Genomic DNA, 22,419 nt, shown 5'->3' on the forward strand with positions numbered 1-22,419 from the left:
CTGCTGCTTTTCACATCATGGTTGAGAAACCTTTGTCTAACCCAAGGACACAAAGACACCCACTTGAGTTTCCCGTAGCAGCCTTAGCGGTAAATGCTTAGCTCTGTGAATGGTTTTAGGTGGTGTGAGGTGGAATTCCAAGTTCACTGCTTTCAGTGTGGATGCCCGGCTTGTCCCAGCATCCCTTATTGAAAGGAATTTAGGAACTGGCCTAAAATCAGGTTTACTTAAAAGGCACTTTGGGCCGGGCAGTAGTGGCACACGCCTTTAATCCTAGCACTTGGAAGGCAGAGGCAGAGGCAGAGGCAGAGGCAGAGGCAGAGGCAGAGGCAGAGGCAGAGGCAGAGGCAGAGGCAGAGGCAGAGGCAGAGGCAGAGGCAGAGGCAGAGGCAGAGGCAGAGGCAGAGGCAGAGGCAGAGGCAGAGGCAGAGGCAGAGGCAGAGGCAGAGGCAGAGGCAGAGGCAGAGGCAGGCGGATTTCTGAGTTCGAGGCCAGCCTGGTCTACAGAGTGAGTTCCAGGACAGCCAAGGCTACACAGAGAAACCCTGTCTTGAAAAACCAAAAAAAAAAAAAAAAAAAAAAAGGCACTTTGCTATGTCCTCTATTGACATATCTTCACTTCTTTGTAAGAAATCGATTGATCATAGTATTAGTGATTTTATTTCTGATCTCTTAATTTTTACCCATCAACCTAGGAGTCCTTATGCTGGTATTCTTTTTACAGCAGAATCGTGTTTACCCTGCATACACGATGACTTAAGTTTGATTGTCCATGCTGAGAAAAAGAATCAAGGTAGAGAGACAGAAGGGGAGGGGAGGGGAGGGAGAAAGGCAGGAGGGGATGGAAAGAGAGAAAGACAAAGGTGGGTGTGTTGGAATATATCCTTTTCTTTTATTGAATCATTTAAGTAACTCCTAAGAGGTGGAGGATACCTGCCATTTCTATCATGAAGGGGAAAAACACAAGTTTCGGGGATAGGGCCCATCAAGCGCGAAGGACCAGAAGCCACGCCCCTCTTCTCTGGGCTCCTGGTTCCCTCAATGTGCTCACAAGCACAACGTCATACTGAACTCCTGTGGGATTTTCTATCTTCTGAGACTCTCACACACCCCATCCCATTTTATGTTCTCAGCTTCCCCAAGAAGTAGATGGATCAGATTCAAATCCCTATTTGATCACACATCTCAACAAGTGACCCTAGGCAAGTTACTAAATGTATTAAACTCGGACTCCTCGGCTCTGTTATATGTAAAACCAGAGAGGCCGAGGAACTTGACCAACCTCACACAGCCTGGAATTGGCAGGATCGAGGAGAGAACTAGGGTCTTTGCCTCCTAGTGTAAATGTTCCACAGGCTCCCCTCGTGGAAATTCTTTTTTTAGAAGGATGACTCATCTAGCTGCCTTAGGAAGAATGTTTTTAAAAGCCAAGACCATTATGTTCTCCCCGCTGTGTCTGAAAACACCAGGAAAGCACAAGACCAGAGACGCTTCGTGCCTCAAGGCGAAAGGTTATCAGTCCCAACAGGAAAGACTATTAAAGCCAGAGTGTCTGAAGTAGAGACCAGCCAACAGGGATGGAGACTCTTGTCTCTGCCTGCTCCTGCTGCTCTGGTTGTGTCTCGAACAACAGAGTGCTCCCTCTAGTGGCTTTGGTGAAAATAGCCCTTATAAACAGATTGACAGCATCAGCACTGAAGAGAGCAAGCGGAGAGCCAGTGCTCTGGGTTTTTCTTCACAGTTCTCAAGCAGAGGTGATTTTTGTCCCCTGCGGAATGTTTGACGACATTCGGGAGCAAAACACCACTGCACTGATGCGAGGAATGGTCATCCCCAGCAAAGATTCATGTGACCAGGCACGTCAGCGTCAGAGGTGCTGATGTGGAGGAGGAACACCCTCCCCTCCCCCCTATCCCTCCCACCCTATCCCCTCCCTCCAAGCCCCTCCCACCCACCCCTAGGAGGTGATTTGCCCTGACTTAAGACTGGTGGCTTCTTCGTAGCTTATGAAGGCTCAGACTGAACTTAAAGATTTCTTTTTACGAACTCTTACAAATAGTTAAGTGCACACCCTTAATCCCAGCACTTGGGAGACAGAAGCAAGTGCATCTCTAAGTTCGATGTCTACAGAGTGAGTTCCAGGACAGCCAGGCCTACACAGAGAAACCCTGCCTCAAAACAAAAACAAAAACCCAACTAACAAACAACAAAATTGTTTTAAGAATTCAAAAGGAATAATACAGTAATCCATACCCCCAAATAAAAGCAGTAAAAGAACTTATATTTCCTCATCCCTTTCGGTAATTCAAGTTGGCATCCTTGAGAGTTTGCTACATTAAACTATATTAAGATGCCAACTGGAGACCACTTAGACCAACATGGCAATTTTCTTTGGCTAAGAAGTCCACCTCGTCTGTGCACATACTGAAGCAGTGTCGGTGCACGTACAACGGGGTCTTTGTCAGAGCCAACAACACTTCCCAACAGTTTTACGTTTCACTGAGTGACTGTCCCTTCGGATTAAAGATGAGCGATTTTCATGTGTTTCCAGAACACTGGGAGGCTCATCGCTGTGGAGTTAAGACATCCACAACAGGCAGTAAACACACAGAATAAAATGGTACACGCCTGAGATCTCACTGCTGTGTGGAAAGCTTGGCTCAGGATTATAACTTTCTGTAGGTAGTGCTAACTCCAAAGTAATACATTATTGTGTTGTCATGTTTATTATTTTATGCCAACATCTGGGTGACTAGTGGCTTGGAAGGCAGAAGGAGTGTCACAATTACAAGGCCAGCCTGATCTACATAGTGAGTTCCAGAACAGCCTGGGCTACAGAGTAAAAGCTTGTCTTGAAAAAAAAAATGTTTTTTTAACTTAAAAAAAAAAAAGAACAGGAAAAAAAACCCTTTTGTTTATAAGAAACAATGTAATAATGTCTTTCTGTTGACAGGAGAGATGAAATTTATTGCAAATTTATATAAAAACTGAAATAAAAATTTTAATTTTAGTATTTATTTATTTTAGATGTATGGGTGTTTTGTTTGTATATACATCTATGTGCCATGTGTGTTGCCTGGTGCCTGCAGAGGTCAGAAGAGGTTTTCGGATCCCCTTGTAACTGGAGTTAACAGATGTTTGTGAGCTACCATGTGGTGCTGGGAATTGAGTCAAGATCCTATGGAAGAGCAGCCATTGCTAGTAACCACTGAGCCTCCTCTCCAACCCACAAAAATATGGTAATGGACCAAGGCTGACATTGAGAGTAATAACTCTTGGTTTGGCTGATCATATGTCATGTAACAGTCACAACTGAGAAACAAATAGGTTTATTTCTAGGAGCTAAGAAAAAAGTCATCCTGTCAAAACAATCATGTTTTGTTTCTATTTTCATGTTTTAGTTTCTATTGAATACACTGTTCAAGGTGAGAATGATCATTTTTCATTTCACATATCTTACATTTTAAGTAGATAATTTCCCTCAAATTAGAAATAAGTCACACTCCACCTGCCAAGGTGTGTTACGGTCTTCCCTTTTGCTCTAGATGTCACTACTGGATAATGCCATTCTTTTAGTCTTAAGAATCTGATGAGCAATGTGACATTTTCCTGGCTGGACTCCCATCTAGCACTTGAGACCACAGGCTCTGAAGCCAAACTCACAAGGTTGAGCCTGTTACCTGCCGACTAATGTCTTGGCTATGTTTTCATGCCTGAGAGTTTTGATACTTTTCACACCTGTCAAGCTAAGATAATAAAGTCCCACCCATTAGAGTCTCGGGTCCGGAAGCCCTCACCAGGTGTTAATATTATAGGAGAGTTTGAATCGGAAGCTCTAACCATGTCAGCATAGGTGAATGTGAACAAGTTTTGTTATTGTTTGTTTGTTTGTTTGTTGTTGTCCGTTTGGAGAACGTTTGCGTGCCTTCTTTGTGAGCTTTTACTCCTCATCCTTTCATTATCTTTCCGTGGCCTTGCTTGCCTCTTACCAGTCTGTAGGTTCTTTTCAATGTAAAGGATATTTGGGCACACATAAGATATCTACTACACCCTTTGCACCTTGACATTGGTCTTTTGACTTTAAGCGTAATACATGTATTTAAACGAGCCATATATTAACTTTGTGTGTGGTCACTTTCCTTAATGGAGTCTAGGTCTCATCTCTTTGACCTTTCATGTTAAACAAATGTATTCATGAGTCGGGAATGAACTTCCATCATTGTATTTTTTTTTCCTCCACTTTTCATGCTTTACCATCGTGACAATGTTAGTGAGGACAACACCCACATTCGAATGTCTAACTTACTGCCTGCAGTGCATCTCTCATCTGATCATCTGATCGCGGTGCCAAACTGCTCTCCCGTGCCTGGTTCTAAGAGTTCCCATATTCCAGTTCCTCCCTTCTTGCTCTGTGATCTAACAGCATCTTCCCTGTAACTAGAACATGGCAGTTGAAGGTTTCTGGGGATCTTGTAAAAATACACAGAGTCATGTTTTTCTTGGCCTTCATTCTCTTGTCTTCCCTCTCTCATTTGACTCCATGGTCCAATGTCAGACTAACCTGTCTCTAGATTTCCTGTCAAGATGACAAGACAGCATGTCTCTGTCATGTAAGCCATTGTGGCTCAGTGTTCTTATTTGCAGCCAAGAAATGGTTCGCAATGGCCTCCCAGCCCATGCCCTCACTTGCATCACTGTCTCTGCAGAGCTGGCTGGGAGAATTCTAGCTTGCGCCTTTAGTGGTACACTGTGCCATACATGAGATTCCAGAATAGGGAAATTATGGAGAAGAAAATGGAGTTGCTGCTTAGGGCTAAAATGAGGTGGGGACTTGGGAAGGTGACAGCAGAAGGTTGGGGGCTTCTTTTTGAGGTAGTAAAAATGTTCTAAAATTGGCTGTGGTCACGATCATTTATGTCTGAGAATATTCTAAAAGCCATTGGATTATATCGAATCATACCCTCTAAACAAGTGCTTTATATTATATTGATTCTGTCTCAGTGCCGATGTGGGGTTTTCTTATTATTGTTTTTGTTGTTGTTGTTGTTGTTTGTTTGTTTGTTTTATTTCTTTTATTTTGGTACTAGTCTGGTTTATTTTGTTGCTGTGATAAATCCCAGAGGGTTAAGAGGCCACGCCCATCATGGTGGAGAAACATGGCAGGAGGTAGGCATGGATGTTGGGGCAGCTGAGGACTCACATCTTAAACATCTTTCACATTCCAGAAAGCTGGAATCATAGAGTACTAACTCAAATGGCAAAAGTCTTTAAATTTTCAAAGTACAGTGACAGACTTTCTCCAGCAAGGCCACACCTCCTAAGCCATCCTAAAAGTGTCAGTAACAAGCACTCAAATCTATGTGCCTACAGGAGATATTCTCATTCAAACCATGTCATTTCACACTGTGGCCCCTATAGGCTTGTAGCTATATCATAATGCAAAATACATTTAGTTTAACTTCAAAAGTCCCCTGTAGAGAGAATCTCTTGTGTACTGTATGGAAGCATCGCCTGTCAATAAAAAGCTGATGGCCTATTAGCTGAGGCAGGAAATAGGAGGTGGGAGTTCCTGTCAGAGGAACTCTGGGATAGAGTCAGGCATAGGAAAAGATTTGCCCTAAACTCTGAGGAGACAGTCACATGAAACTAAGAAGAGATAACCAGCCACGGGGCACTCATAGGATAGAATAATGGGCTAACTAAGTTATGAGCTAGTTGGGGAACAAGCCCAAGCTTGTGACCTGGGCATTCATTCATAAGTAATAAGTCTCAGAGCCATTATTTTAGGAACTGGGGTGCAGGTGGAAAAGCCGGTGGTTACATTGCCCATATGAGGGGATGCTATAGGAAAGGACAAAGGGATGGGGTGAGAGTGGCCACTGCCTGACTTAGAGGATGCCCATGGATGACAGAAACAGTGGAGAATTATAGAGGTGGACCTGGGGCATAAGATGGAGTTTAGTATTTGTCAGAGGGGTTTACTCATGAGGAAGCTAGGATTTCTGCGTGAGGATTATATGCTGAGAGGAGGCCTAGAAGGACACCAGGAAGCTCCCACGGGAGACACCAAATGTGAGCAGCTCTGCATGTTAGGAATGATTTCTTGGCCATAGTGTTACAGCATATTCTTAAAAGTTGACTTTGAGGGCTGGAGAGATGGCTTAGTGGCTAAGAGCACCAACTGCTCTTCCAAAGGTCCTGAGTTCAAATCCCAGCAACCACATGGTGGCTCACAACCATCCTAACAAGATCTGACACCCTCTTCTGGAGTGTCTGAAGACAGCTACAGTGTACTTACATATAATAAATGAATAAATCTTTTAAAAAAAGTTGACTTTGAGCTATAAGCTATATTGTATGTATTATGAATAGAACTTTAAAAATGGTTTATACTTTGATATAACTTAATTTATACTATTAGCAAGAGGGGATGAAGGAAAGATTGACTTATGAAACCAACAAGCCCAGCCAGAGGGCGTAGGTTAAAGAAAATTGGGCTAAGCTCAGACAGTGTTGACTTCATAAGGAGGCTACAGATTGCAGCAGAAGCTGGGAGATGAGCACTTTGTTCTGCATAGTCGCACTTGCAGGAGGGGCAACAGGGCTGTCCTTAAGACCAGTGGCATCCATGACAGTTTCCAAGAAAGCACCAGAGCTGCTGGAGACCATAGTGAGCCAGGACCATCACATGACACCCGTGAAGCCTCATAACCATGGTCATATGGTCACATATTAAGTACTGCACTTATGTTTGCTAAGGCACTATGACAGGTTCTGGCTTCAGTGTGTGTCATGGTCTCTATAATACAGTGTAATCCAGTGGTAAAGACGGATGTGAGGCAGATGTACACAAACAGCTATAACTTGAACATGGTTTTTTTTTCTTTCCTTCTCCTGCTTCCTCTCCCCACCACCTCGTCTTTTGGGGAAACTGATACTAGTTGTTTGGGGAGGTGACTTTTTTTTTTTTGTAGATTTCTTACAGTGTCAACTTTCGAATTTGGTTAGTAACAAGACAGATGGTCATTTTAGGAAGACATCTCTAGAACTCCTTATCTTTCTGTACCTTCCAGAGTATGTGGGTTGGAGGAAGTTCTCTGATTTGGCCGAGATAGAGATGCAAACTGGAACAGGGTGGAGGTCAACCCCATGGCAAAGGGTTTAGCATCCCCTGAAAACAGAGAGGTTGTGAATTGGGTTGGAGGTCAAAAGTTGACTTGGATGGAAAGAAAAAGGGAGAGGAAGGAAAGGAAAATTGAGAAGAGAGTGATGGAGGCAGGAAGAGAGAGATCTAAGCATCCTTGGGAAGCAAAGGATTTGGGGGAAGGACTCTGGCCTATCTGAAGGAAGCTTTGCTGTGTGTTGCGTTAGGGGACCCTTTCACCATGGGCTACGCACCTGTCATACGATGCTACTTCTCAAGGTGCTCTGGTCTGAGTGTGTCATTCAAGGTTTATAGTTCATAGTTGGAATCTTAATCCCCTATACAGCACTGTTGGGAAACAGTGAGGCCTTTTGGAAGGTGTTTGAGTAATGAGGGCACAGCCTTCGTGAATAGATCAGTGCTGTTATGAGAGAACATGAGAAAGGGAATTAGCTCTCTTGCTCCCCTGTCTTCTGCCACACGAAGATACAGAGGTCTCTACACTCTAAAGAAATTCAGGGTTCAAGCTACCATCTTGGAAACAAAAAACAAACAAACAAACAAATAGCCCTAACCAGTCAGTACCTTGATCTTAGACTCTACAGCCATCAGAACTGTGAGAATTACATTTCTAAATAAGTCGGCATGTCTGTGATATTCTGTTAGAGAAGGACAAATGGTCTAAGACAAGAGGTCAGATTTTTACATTTTATTTATTTATTTTCATTTTCTTTAAATGAAAGTCATTAGTAAGACTGAAGGCAGTTCAGGTTTGGGGGTGTTATGACCCCTTCTGTTTTACAGTCAGATTATATATCTCTGCATGTTTGATATCTGAGTTCATTGGCCTGAGTGTGTCCCGGTTAGCTTCAGTTGTTAACCTGACACATGGGAGGAGGGAACCTCAACTGGAGAATTGCCTCCATCAAAGTAGTCCGTGGCCAAGTCTGCAGAGCATTCCTCCTTGATTGCTAATTGGTGTAGGAGGGCCTGGTCTGCTGTGGGCGGAGCCAACGCTGGGCGGGTGAGTATGAACTGTATAAGATAGGAGCTGAACAGCCCAGAGCGCAAGCCAGTAAGCAACACTTCCCCACAGCCTCTGCTTCAGCTCCTGCCTCCAGACTTCTGCCTTGAGCTCCTGATCTGGCTTTTCTCAGTGATGGACTGTAACCGGTGAGCTGAAGTATACCATTTCCTCTTAAAGTTGCTTTGGGGCATAGTGTTTCTCACCAAAACAGAAAGAAAACTAGGGCTATCGGGGGAAGGGGTATTATTTTAATGAGTGCAGCAGTGAGTGAGCCTGTTTGGTGTGGCCATTCTTCCACCTAAAGAATGCAGGCTTTATCTACTTTGTTCTGTACTACAGACCTTCGAGGTAAAGACAATCCCTTTTGTTTATTCTTTGGTCTTCCCCCTGTTTCACATCATGCCTGGAATCCGTTTGGCTTTAAGTTCCTCCTCAGCTCTTCTTACCCATGTGTACCCATCTTCCCTGACCCCTCGCCATTGCTCTTCCTCTGCCAGTCTAGGCAAAACCCTTCTTTTAAGGGCTGTTCTTGTCATTCTCACTTTTTGATGCATTTTCTTTTGACCTTGAAACCCTCTCATTTACCCTTTATTCTAGATACATTCACCTAAACACAGGCTGACTCTCACTTATCCATTCTATAGAGTTTGGTTTTGAGAGTTCCTGTTATCAACCGTGTTTCCCCCCCACCCCCCATAATCTACACATACCTTAACTCAGATATTTGTTCATGTATCTCCAAGAGGAGTGGGGTGGTGTGTGTGTGTGAAGTGGGAATACCCATTTCTCATCCAAATCTTTTGAGGTGGAAAGATATAGATAGGTAGGTAGATAGATAGATAGATAGATAGATAATAGAGAGAGATGGAGGAGGACATGGAAGAAAGAAATTTTTGCTCTCATTGGCAAGTCTATCCTCCACTAGCTTTCGAGCCTACACTTTGGTATTTTGGCATATACTTAAGACCATCTGAAATATCCAACTTTGTGGACTGAACATCTACTGAACTCTTGGACTTGATGCTGGTAGACAGTCATTGTTGGACTAGATGGACCACAGACTATAATCAGTAGAAGCCATATTCATTCTATTAGTTCTGTTTCTCTAGAGAACCCTGGCCAATACAGAGGGGTTGCCATTTTATTCAGAGACCCAGTGGAGTAAGAGAGGAATCTCTTGGTTATCTGGGGATATATGTATATGTGTGTGTGTGTGTGTGTGTGTGTGTGTGTGTGTGTGTGTGTGTGTTTGTGTGTGTAGTCCTGTGTGTGCATGGTGGAAGCCAGAGGTCAACTTTGAGAGTCTTCCTTTATGGCTCTCTATTTTATTATTTTTGAGATAAGACCTCTAATGGAGATCACCATTTCTGCTAAACTGTCTAACAAGCCCCCCAGGATCTATTTCTCGTTCCCCAACTCCCACCACTGGGATGCAGACATGCACCACCCACACAACTTTTACATGGATACTGGAGTCCAAAATCAGGCATTCATGCTTGCTGTCACAAAGTACCATGGCCAAGCTTTTGGTCGGATATCTGACTCCTATTCCACTTTGTATGTAAGCATGTCAGTCAATCGAGGAGTGTCTACAAGCAAGTGACAGAAGGAGGCTCAGCCCTGACTTATCTAAGCCTCTTCAGGCTAAAGATAAAAAGATAAGACTAAGGTATTTTACTATCAGCCTGTATACCATCGTTCCAGGTCCCAAAAAGGCACCTGAGAATTCCCAGTCTCTGTCCCAAACCTGAGTCACCTTGGATTCCAGGAATTCGAAGCCTCACAAATGACCCCACCATGAGATTGCCCTTAAGTGGGAGCCATGTCCCTATGTTGGGAACTGAGGAACAACCATCTCATGGGAACTGGCTCACCCTCTCAAGTGATAAGGGCTTCTCCAGAGTCACCTTGCAGAATGAAGACTGGGGTAGACCACAGATTGATGGAGACTGCTGAATTATGCATGTGCCCCATGCTCTCTCCTCTACCTAAGCCTACTGCTCCTGTAGCAGGTCCCAAAGCGCTGTGTGCTTCATCCAATCTTCCCAGCATTGCCACACCTGGTCAAAATGCCCCCCCCCCCCGCTTTCCCATCATTACTTTCTCACTGATTTCTGGGAATATGGACGGATCTGATTTGTTGGGACTCCTAGAGTCCAGCTGCTAGACAGTCTAGACGTTAGTAAGTGAGCTGATGCATACTGTACTTCTTACAAGGTGGTGTGACTGTTGCTTTAACTTTGACTTTGATAACTAGATCCAGCTGCACTGCTCACTCAGCTGATGTTGACAGATTGTTTTTATGGTGAAGGGTCTGCCTCTGGGTTTTAGCCTCTGACCTGCACTCATACAATGCAGGTTTGCCATCCCTCGCCTCCTTCTACCTCTGTCCCTCTGTCCACCATCCATCACCAGACATTCTTTGAGCTCACATCTCTGCTGTAGGTGCTCAATCATTGCTCAATGGGTATCGTTTCTCAAGTGCCTTTACTGTTATTGTAGTATCATCTTGGTTAGGAGAAATCAAGCATGTTTAACCTGCCATCTTTCCCTGAATAATTATTTACTCCCTAGGTAGGTTCTATTCCTGTGGTCCATGTTTGAAGTCCTAGCTCTTTTATGTGTTTTTCCTGAAGTAGTAGGTCCTTGATGTTTTCATAAGATGAGGCAAGGTGGTCCTAGCCGGGGTGACTTGCTTTAGTTGAGAGCCCTTCAGAGATTGTCTACAAATGCAACCCCCCCCCCTAGATACAGTCTTTCTGAGCTTGCTATTAGCAGCAGAAAGGATTTTAGGCAAAGGTTCAGGAAGGATGTTACAAGGAGTGATGGAAAGGAACCATTTGTGAGGAAGATAGCATCACTGCCAAGCCCTGAAGTCCTTGTGAGCATCCTTTTACTGTAACCATTATCAGATCATTCCTCTGTGCCATTGCAGGAGGTCAGCATGAATACCGGCTCCAGAATGAGGGTGGGTTCTTCCTTTAGAATGTAGAACTAATTCCATCCTAAATATGAGTCATTCACTAGCTCCTAATTCACTGTCACCATCGCATTTACAGTAGGAACATGCTGCATAAAACGTTGTGGGATTAGTGAGCGTCTAGGCATCTTAAAATTTGACTGGCAATTGACTCTAATTTCAACAGACGAAGACCCACCCTTCATCCTGCTCTCCAGGAAGAGCAGTAATTGGTAAGCATATCCCTAATTAAGGGATGTGATTGTAGTCATCCAGGTCTATGGCCATACCGCCCTGAATGTGCTGGATCTCGTCTGATAATAGCTGTCCATGCTTTTTTTTAAAGCCATATTATAAAAATTAAAACACTGTGGACAATTTTCAGTATTAGGTGTGTTTAGAGCTCCTCTAAGAGTCTCAGGTAGGCAGAAGCACTCGACCCCTCCCCGAAGCTGGCAACTGGCACCTGATTTTCTTGGAATTCTTAAAGAGCACGAAAGTTGCCTTGCAGTCTGCTACATGACAGAACCCATGATCAGAAAATGGAGCAGTATCCAGCCCCAGGGTATCCATCAGATACCAGCTGTGCATCCTGAAGGATAGATAGGATGGGGACTTGGAAGGGGGGTGGGGTTAGAAGAGTGTAGGTACTGTCACTCCCTGGAGTCCCTGGGGGAAAGAGGGCAGTTACCTCCTGTCCCCTCCTCTCTCACCAAATCAACACGCCAGCCATCGACACCCTTTATCCATGTTGTCTCTTCCGACATCACGCTATATTAACAACCGCTGCCCTTTCACAGCGTCTTTTCAGTCACGTGTGTATTAATCACCACAAAGGAAACGAGAAAGGCTGAGTGAGAGGCAGCCGAGATCAGCATACATGTAGTCAAGGTGGGATTTAAAATGGGAAATTGGATACACAGACGTCAGAGAACCAGAGAAGCTCAGACTAATGGCAACAGAGAGTCACACCCAGGCTGTGTGACAGGAATAATCAGAGGGGGGACTACAGGAGTCACTGACAGCAGTCAGACTGGGTAGATTTTTCTGGCTGGAGCCATCCTGTGGTGGCTATACTCAGTAACACCATTCAAGGGCCACAAGCTTAGCAAGGCACCTGGCCTTTCCCTCCCTCCTGTCCTACAATGGTTTTCTCTTGGGCTGTGTCCAAGCTAGAGCCTCTCTGACCTGCATTAAGCCCGGGAAACCTGTCTACAGAGGTCAGTACCTGCCACCTAGAGCCACGAGGAGAAGCATGAAGAGCGGCTCTGAAAGCAACTAGGCTATGACCTGTGCACTGCATTGTGCTCATTATGGGCAGCCCATAGTTAACTCTATAGTAACATACTCTGCAACTTATAAATACACGTACGCTCTGCAGCTCTCTGCTTTCAGTCCAATGAGCCATAACCCATTGCCAATATGGCTGTCAATTACATGATATTTAAAAATTTAGCAGCCAGGAAGTTTATTGACCATCCTTCTTTGAACAGAAAATTATTTCCATCTTCTGGTTTTATTTTCAGTCATAACACTAGGAGCATCTGGTTCCAAACACACAGCTACCAATCCTGCAAATGCATAAATGCCACACCACCCACACACATCCAGCTTCATCTGTGTGGCCTTGAAACCAAGGCCATCTAAGCCTAATGACATTTTTGGGTAATTTTCACAAGAAGACACTAGAATAACATTTTGAAACCTGGGCTTTTACAAGTGGCAAAGGACTGCTTCTCTCTCTCTCTCTCTCTCTCTCTCTCTCTCTCTCTCTCTCTCTCTCTCTCTCTCCCCCCGCCCTTCTCTCTCTCTCTGCTAAAGGAGAAGAGGTATGCTATTTTCTTTCACTCTTTCCACTGGGCAGGAGGTAGAATAAAGCATTAGTCACAGACAGCTCCTGCTTAGGCTCTGAAACCTGTAAGGCATCTGGAGAATGCTGGAGTCTGGCTTTCTTGAACTGAGAACATCAAAGGAAATGAGAAAGACTGAAAGGTAGCTGATCCTCTGTCAGCCTGCATCATCTTCCAAGTCTGAGGGTTCTGCAGGCAGAAAGCCAGGCTGCATGCCACAAACCTGTGGCTACCGATTCACTTCTAACTTTTCTGAGTCCAAAGGTCTCCTTTTGATCAAGAAGGCTTTAAATAATAAGAAAATGGAACCCTGACACTATTAGGTGGTTCTGGCAATTGCATCCAGCCTTTTGCTGCTAGCAGGTTACAACTTGAAACAACAAAAAGAAACCACATACTCAACCTAAATAATGGTAACAAAATTGAGTAGGAGGGAGAAAAGGAAACTATGTGATAAAGGGAGCGGGAGTAACAAGGACACACCCTCCCCACCCCACCCCCACCTTGACCCTAGCCAGTGATCCATCCTTACTCCAATGGTATCAGGCTCCGTTTTCAGGGATAGGCATAGAGAAAAATCTCCCAATAGCAGGCTGTGGTGCTAATACCCAGGGCTGTACAAACCGCCATTGCTCAGAACAATTAAAGCAGTCTCTAAGATGGCCTTGACAGGCAAGTATTTTGAAGGGCCCTGTCGATTTCGGCCATGCAGCAGTTTCATGAAGCTCTAGTGAGCCCTGAGCGCAGTGTAGCAAGGGAGACAACAGGAGTTCCTGGAGAGGGATGGCTCCCCCATATAGAAATCTCAGCAGTGTTCAGAAACCAGCAGAGGGGAGATTTAGACCTGGAGGGTGGGGGTGAGAGGACTCTCTGTAGTACTTACACAAGCATTTACCTGGGCATATTTTTAAAAAATTTCTCTTGTGTGTATAATTAGGGGAGGAAGTTTATCACGTGGGAAGTTTATCATTCTCAAGACCTGCTGCACTCTTTTCCCAACTGGCTGCACTGTTTTAAAACCCCATGTGAGGAGTATGAGCCTTCCTGCTTCCTCATCCTCATCCATGATTGTTACTATCTGTGCTTTTATTGCCGCCACCCTAGAAGGATGTGACAGGTTTTTGTGATGTTGATTGGCATTTCCCTGGCGATTAATAACTTGAGCATCTTTTCTCATGTTTAACACTTTATTTATTTTACGTGTTTGTATGTGGTATGTGTGTGTGTGTGAGAGAGAGAGAGAGAAAGAGAGAGAGAGAGAGAGAGAGAGAGAGAGAGAGAGAGAGAGGGAGGGAGATTCCAGTTCTCTCCTTCTGTCATGTGGGCAGGGTCCTGAGACAAGAACCCAGTCATCGGGTGCCTTTACCCTCTCAGCCATCTCACCAACTCAAACCCCTTGTATATTTTTTCTTTAAAGAAATGTCTATTGGGGTTATCAATCATTTCATTATTAAGCTGTAAAAGTGAGTCTTCATATGTTCTAGATACAAGTCCCTGTTTAGAAATAATTTGCAAATACTTTTTCCTCTTCCGAGGACTGTTTCCTCAACTGTTCTCTACCTCAATAATTGCAGGCAGACATGGTGCTGGAGAAGTAGCTGAAAGTTCTACAACCAGATCTGCAGACAGCAGGAAGAAAGAGAGAGAGAGAGAAAGAGAGAGAGAGAGAGAGAGAGAGAGAGAGAGAGAGAGAGAGAGAGAGACTGGGCTTGGTGCATTTGAAACCTCAAAGCCGCCCCGCCTCCACACACACCCAGTGACACACTTCCTCCAACAAGGCCATACCTCCTAACAGTGCCACTCCCTGGTGACCAAGCTTTCAAATATATGAACCAGTGGGGGCCATTCCTATTCAAACCATGATATCATCAAGATGTTATGATCCAAATTTATATCCCTAGATTCTTTCCCTAGTGGAGCCGTTAGCTGCTTGAGTACTTCCAGCTGTAGATCTAACAATTGTAACCATCATGATGAAAGTAGAACCCTTGGTTCCTAAATTTATTCCTCCACTCTCTATACTACACTAGGCCTTCTAATTTTAGTAGTAATTTTTCCTCCAATAAGATGCTCAGGCAAAACCCTAGGAGTCAATCATAACTGCTCTTCTTCCTCGGAGGTTATCCAACTCCTCAAAAAGCCTTGCCCTGGGACTGAGAGATGACTCAGCGGGTAAGAGCACTTCCTGTGCAAGCAAGAGGACCTGAGTTCAAGTCCTCAGTACCCATGAAAGATGTCATCATAGACCGCACGTGCCTGGAACCAGTGTTGTGGGGCAGAGGCACAGATCCCAGCTCAATGTCCAGACACCCCAGCTGAAATGGTGACCACCTGTTTCAGTAAATGATCCTGTCTTACATGAATATGTGGAAAAAGAGAGCAAGACGCCCAACATCTTCCTTTGGTCTCCACATTCATGCATGGGCACATAACCTGCAAACCCATGATACACCAGTGTGTGTGCCCCTCCTCACCAGAGAGAGAGAGACAGAGAGAGAGACAGAAAGAGTGGCAGAGAGAGAACCTTGTCCTTACCCTCTAAATACACCCAAGTCTGTTACCTTCTTATCCCCTCCAGAGTCCAACACTCTTTCCCCAGGCTCTGTTCTCTTCCCTGAGTTTCTCTGGTAGCATCTCTCTGATGTACTTGACTCTACTAGACTATGTCAATTTGACACCGTGTAGACTGTCCTGGCAGGAGGGCCTCCGGCACACCTGTGTTAAGGAATACCTTGACTATGTCCGTTGGTTTGGGAAGACCCATCTTAACTGTGGGTGTCAACGTGGGTTGGGTCTTAGATTGAATGGAAAAGGGAGGGAGAAGCGAGCGCATGCAGACATTGCTCTCTGCTTCTCAATCACACATGTGATGTGTTCAGCACCCTGAGTCTGCTGCCTGTGACTCCACAGTCATGAGGGACTAGAATCAAGAAATGAGAGCTAAATAAACCCTTTTAAAAGTTGCTCTTATCCTGGTATTTTCCCCCCAGGGCAACAAGTAAGAAACTAAAAGACCTGCCTTATCTCCACACCAGATCCAGAAAGATGCTATAAAAGCTCAAAGCAGATCACACTACTCTGGCTCAAATTCTCCTGAGACTCCCATCACACCCAACACAATCCCAGTCCTAACCCTAGCCTTGAGAGTTCGAGAGACGGTGCGTGGCCCCCTCCTGGTTTCCTCTCCCACAAGGACTCCAGTCCGGTCTATTTCAGTCTGGTCTATTCCAGTCCGGTCTACTCAGATTCTTCTGTAGCTCTCTGTTCATCTGCCACCCTGCCTGTGTGATGTCGATTCTTAATTGTTAACCTGACTACATCTTGAGTTAACTAAAACCCAAGCTTCTGGGCATACCTGTGCATTATTTCACTTAATTAAATCATTTGAAGTGGGAAGAACCACTTTTAATCCAGATCATCTGAGGTGGGAAAGTCTACCTTTAATCCTGAACTTTTAAAGTGGGAAGATCTACCTTTTGTTGTTGTTTTGTTTTGTTGTTTCAAGCCAGGGTTTCTTTGTGTAGCCTTGGCTGTCCTAGAACTAGCTATGCAGGACCAGGCTACACTTGAACTCATGAAGATCTGCCTGCCTCTATCTCCTGAGTGTTGTGGTTAAAGGTGTGTAACACCACCGCCCAGACAGAGAAGATCCACCTTTAATTTAGGCCACAAGTTCTGGTGGCAGTGCTCTTACAGTCCATCCATTCCTTCATTGGCACTGGAGTCCACTTGTTCAGGATTCCAGCATATACTGAAGACCATCTGAGACATCCAGCCTCATGGACTGAAAAGTATTGGATTCTTGGAACTTTCATTGGTAGACAGCCGTTTTTGGACTAGCTGGACCACAGCCTGACAGCCTATAAGCCACTCTAATAGCTTCCATATATATTTATTCATATATAATATATGTTCATTACATCAGTTCTGTTCTAAAGAACCCTGCCTAATACAGCCTGCAACATTAACTTATATGATCTCTCTCTCTCTCTCTCTCTCTCTCTCACACACACACACACACACACACAAGCACTGGAACAAACCAGTTTGTTTTTAATATTTCCCACAACCGGCCTGGAGCTGGGACCTATAGGAGACGATTAGGTGGAGGATGAATTAGTGTTGCTGTCACAGTAATGGTTTTATTGTAGACTGAGCTCTTTGTCCCCTGCCCATGTATGTCTCCTTCTCCATGTTTTGATGCAGTGTCAAGGCTCCTGATAAATGCTGGCACCAGACTCTCAGATTTTGCAGCCTCTAGCCGTGAGTGAAAATAAATATATTGCTAATAAGTTATCTAGCATTAATTTTGGATCTTAGATTACTCCCAATGTCCCTGCATTAAGGTTTGGGGGATGCTGTTTCAGTACAATTTGGAGAGGCTTGGTGGGTTGTCTTTAGGTCTTTCAGAGTCTTCCCTGAAGCTGGGTGGGACTCTAGTCTCTTTTGCATCAAATGTCAGGAGTGAGCAGTTTTGCTCTCCTAAGCACCCTTTGTCACAATGGCTACCTTGACACAGACCCTCAAAGCAACAAGGCCAATCATTAGAACAAGACCTGCAAAACTGTGAGCCAAGACAAACCTTTTCTCTTTATAAATCATCTCAGGCATTTTATTATAGTCACAGAAAGATGGCTAAGCTACCCTGCCTCAGTTATCTGGTTACAGAAGCAGGAAGTGGACTAAGGCAGTCACCAGTCCTGCTTTCTTAGGACCAGGAACTTATGGACTACAGCTATTAGCCCGAGGGTCACCCACACTCTTTAAATAACCTGAACAACTCATTGATTTGCCAAGCTAGACTCAGGCAGACTTGTTTGTTAACCGTGTCTTATATGGGTTAACCAAACATTTGTTCATAGCTTGCCAGGAAAAGTCACACAGTATAGTTGGTACCTGAACAGAGAGACTGAATCAATGATGGCTTTACAAGAAGCAGTTGTACGGGTCCCTGCTGTAGGTGATGTTGGACAACTGAGACTGATCATCTATGTATGCAGTGTTCCTAGGAACAATCCCAGTATGGCTACCTTTCTCCATGTGGCACAGGGTTATACACCTCCTTGTTTAGTGGCAGCAAGATGGCCCCAGATATGTGTGATGGATATACAACCAAGGCTGAGCCATCTGAGAATGATGCATACGTCTTGGGGAACCTAGGTACCATATTCGTCTACATGGCATGGGGGAGCATGCATCCTTGATAAATGAGAACTGCCACCCCAGTATAGGAATGTCGCCCAAGTGGCTGATGCATTAGAAAATGCATTGCAGACTTCAAGAGTAGCAGGTGAAGAATGGAGTTGGAAGCAGGCAGTAGTGGCCGTGGCTTGGTCTTTGCTGTAAGTGGTAAGATGGGCAACTAAGGCTCAGCTCTCTGCCCAGACAGGACTTACCCACACAAGGGATGCTGCTCTCCACGTTAGCTTCTGATTTGCCAGGAAAAATGGGGACAGAAGAGGATGCCCAAGGGTCCCCCATGCTGCTGTAAGTAATGCCAATGAGCCCACTGGCTTAGCAGGCTGTGTGTGGATGGATAGTTTCTGGTCTGTTGTCAGTCTCCTATTTGATGTGAGCAGCTGTTTATTTACATCCACTCAGGAACAGTCACACAGCATAGGCAACGCCTTATTTGGGGGCAATAATTCCCCTTACAACTTCCTGCTAGGAGATGCACTGATAAAGTACCATGCAGCATCTACAAAGAGCAAGGCATTTCTCTATGTTTAGACATGGAAAATCCAATGTGCAAATAAACACAGAGCTGTCTACACAGCAAGAACACCTTACCACACCATATGAATATACAGTGGTTTAAAGTGTAACCTGGTTACACTTGAAGATGTGTGGTCACAGACACTTTTCAGCCTTACCTGTGACATTTGATTACAACGAGCTTGTGCCGGGGCTGGAGAAGTGGCTCCGCAGTTAAGAACACTTGCTACTTTTGCAAAGGACCCAGGTTCAGTTCCCAGAACCCACAAAGTGGCTCACAACCATGTGTAGCTCTACTTCCAGGACCTCTTCTGCCCTTCCTGGCATTAGGCACATATACATGCACATACATACACACTGGCAAAATACGTATGGATGTGTGTGTGTGTGTGTGTGTGTGTGTGTGTGCGCGCACACACATTTTTTTAATTTAAAAGGTTACTTATTAAAATTACTCATTAAAATTATTCATTTAAAACATATTCATTTTATTTTATGTAAATATGTGAATGCCTGTATCGTATGAGTGCCTGGTGCCTGCAAAGTCCAGAAGAGGGTGTCAGAATCTTTGGAATTGGGGTTCCAGATAGTTGTAAGGCTGCTGTGTGTGTTGGGAACTGAACCTGGGTCCTCTGGAGCAGCAGTGAGTACTCTTAACTACTGAACCATTTCTTCAGCTCCTAAACTATTTTTGAATATCACTGGAAGGAGAGGATGCTCAGTCAGATGATATTTGAGATAAAATGAAATGATCTACTTCCCACAAGTCAATATCCTCAAATGACTTATCGCCACCCTTGGAGGGTATTTATAAATGCCAGGAGCAGTTTGGGTTGTTATAGAAACTCCCTGGGTGTTGGAGGCAACTGGTATTTAATCCCCTAGGAATGAGAAACGCTAAATATCTTGTTACGGGGGAACTTCACAGCACACAACAGTGCCCCACTTAGATGCCTGCACCAGCACTAGTGTAAAACTACACAAAACCCAAACAGGTTATACCTGCCGATTAGTCATCCACCCTACAGGGATAAGGACTGTTTTTCCTTTCAACTACTAAGATGGCCGGCAGTTCAGTAAACTAAGCATCATTCAAGAAGGATGGAGTGCATTCGAAGAACTGGTACCCGTGATGTCTGGGGTCCTGCAAACCACAGGACATTGACCCTGCCTGAAAGGTGGCTTGTTGCCATGTGAAGAAAAGACATTTAACTACTTAGAAGATGGAGACAGAGGTACTGTTCTCTTCTCTGACTCTTAGGTCAATATAACACATATTCTTGGCAGGAAGGAAGGAAGAAGGGAGGGTGGTGAGAGGAAAGGAGGAAGGGGCTTAAGGTTGGGGCACACCCCCATATTTTCACTGGGGGGATACCCGAGAGCAAGCCTGCATTTCCACGGTTATTGGAGTCTGTTGGAGTCCTCAGAGCTCTGTGGAGGCATAGAAAATAGAGACAAGTCTCTTACTGTGTAGAACTCCCTCTGACCTTCAGTCACCTGTGGCCTTTTGAGATTGTCCTGAATTTAGGTGGCATTTTAGCACTTTTCTCTCATAGGCTGGCAGTTTTCTGCTGGTGTTGTGTAGAATACCTACTGTGGTCCAAATCATTTCTATTCTGATGATTTCACTGTGCTACAAAGGTGATTGACAATGTGAGCTATGAATTTCCTCTGGTGTTGAAGGACCCCCGAAGGGAGACCCTCACTCAAGTCTCAGGGATCGTGAGCCCAGAAAGCCACAACAGTCAAGCTTGCTGCAAACACACGAGGTTTTAATGGCACACAAACCAGCATGCTGAGGTCGAGACCCATACACCACACAGGGGTAGAGGAGTCTGACGACAACCCTATTTTCCAGCAGGCTTATAAAGGCAAAAACCACAACCTAGGGGGAGGATCGGGGAGGAAATAGGGGAAGTCTAGGGGCGGATATTTACTTCAAGGCACCTGGGACATTGAAACATTTTGTGGTTGTTTTTCCCAAAAGTTCGGGGGAATTAGGCCATCTGTCCGGGGCCGGGGCCCATGTTCTCAGGGCAGTCAGTATTTTTTATTCTTCAGTGTCTATCACAGAGGCTGTGGAAATAATAGCAATGGTTACTAAATTTTCAGCAAGCATCTTTTATTGTTGTTGTTATTATTATCATTAACTTAATGTTTTTGAAACCTCAATATAGAACAGACATAAGTGAGCTATCTTCTCTGACTTTCTTGCCCACACTGGGCACCCTGGGGCTCCTTCAGGTGCCTGGGCCTTGGGCATGGGCATTCAGGCTGCTGCTGAGGGCAGTGGACCCTTCATCCTTATTGAGGCAAACATCACAGAGCACTTGATATGTATTATAGCCCCTCCCAAGCTCTGCAAATACAGCAAAGTGGCAAGTCTGAGCCCAGTGTAAAGGATAGATGGGACAGATTGTGGGGAGCAGAGGCGGCCCTAAGTGAGCGAAGTCCTGAGTTAATGTATTTCGATATGGGCACAACCATGTTTAGAACTCCAAAGCCTTGGACCCATGCATTCATCGAATGCAGTTCCTCACATGGGCCAGGTTCAAGAGGGGTGGTGAAGCTCTCCTCGGTGAGTTCAGGTATGTGTGTGTTTATAGACCATAGAGCAATGTGTGCAAACACTAGCAACTGGAGCTTCCTCCTCTCCACCAAGGTTCTGGGGTGCTCCTAAGAACCACCTGATCCCAACTTTACTGCATATGTCTCTGGATATCTGTTCTTTTCCATTCCCTCGAGGTCTCTAGCGAGGGTTCCAGGACCCAAGCTGCATAGAGCTAGGTACCAGATGAGACACATACCAACATCAACCAGAGCCCATGCCCAGCAAGGTGGTGGTGTAAGCACATCAAAGTCATGGGCCTGAGAGATGGAGACTTGACCAGGGGCTAGAGTGGCTGGGGCAGGGGGCAGGGGAGCTGGGGCAAGAGCAGGGTTTCACTGACTTTCCACAAAAGGAGAAAATGAACTCTGAGGTGTGTGATGTGAAAGACAGAGCCAACGTGAGAGGGAGGGAGAACGTGAACCACAAGGGATCCAATGCTTTTCAAGAGACAAATCAACAATTTAACCAAGGCGGGGGTGGGGGTGGGGGTTTCCACGAGGAGGAGAAAGAAAAACAAGAAGCAATAATGAGGTACCAAGCTGCTGAGCTGCTATGTCTGATGTGAGCCTACACAGAAGCCTATAGTCAGCCAGGGAGCATGGGTGGCTTGTCTGAGGCTCGCCCTCTTCCCAAAGGGTCACAAGCTCTGGGCCTGCTGACTGTAAGCTACATTATCTTCCATTTATTCACCAGGCATCAAGAAGCATGGTGACTCATGTGAAGTCACTCATCAGAAGACTCCATGGGCTCTGACTCATAAGGCCTTCCCGCAAGAATCCTCTCTGGGCAAGGATGTGTGATCGCCAAGCAGATGAGCAGTCTCCTGACCAGGCTGGGGCCTCTTGAGATTTTCTCTGGATACCCACACTCGTAAGAGAAAGAACCACAACCATGGCCACCGTGCCAGCATCCTGTGACTGCTTTGTGCCCAAAGAATGTTGGTTTGTAGTCTAGCCGCTCCTAAACTATCAACACACATACACACACACACACACTCACACACATGTGCGCGCACACGCACATGCACATGCACACACACACACAGTCACCTGTAGCAGGAATGTGCATAAATACTGAGCAGGGGACCTGCAGGGGGCAGGGCTGTGTGTGAAA

General features: G+C 45.1%; 1 long non-coding RNA gene across 2 annotated transcripts in view; it reads left to right on the plus strand.

The window, feature by feature from the left end:
* Positions 1 to 22,419, plus strand: part of LOC115031947 (uncharacterized) — a 67,096-nt gene that overhangs the window by 28,180 nt on the left and 16,497 nt on the right. For both annotated transcript variants that reach the window (XR_015044474.1, XR_015044472.1), the window contains one exon: positions 22,000 to 22,176. This is a non-coding gene — a long non-coding RNA (uncharacterized LOC115031947). The remainder of the gene's footprint in view (positions 1 to 21,999; positions 22,177 to 22,419) is intronic.

This window comes from Mus caroli, unplaced genomic scaffold (genome assembly GCF_978045245.1).
Source record: "Mus caroli unplaced genomic scaffold, Mus_caroli_1 scaffold_11, whole genome shotgun sequence".
Classification (NCBI taxonomy): domain Eukaryota; kingdom Metazoa; phylum Chordata; class Mammalia; order Rodentia; family Muridae; genus Mus; species Mus caroli.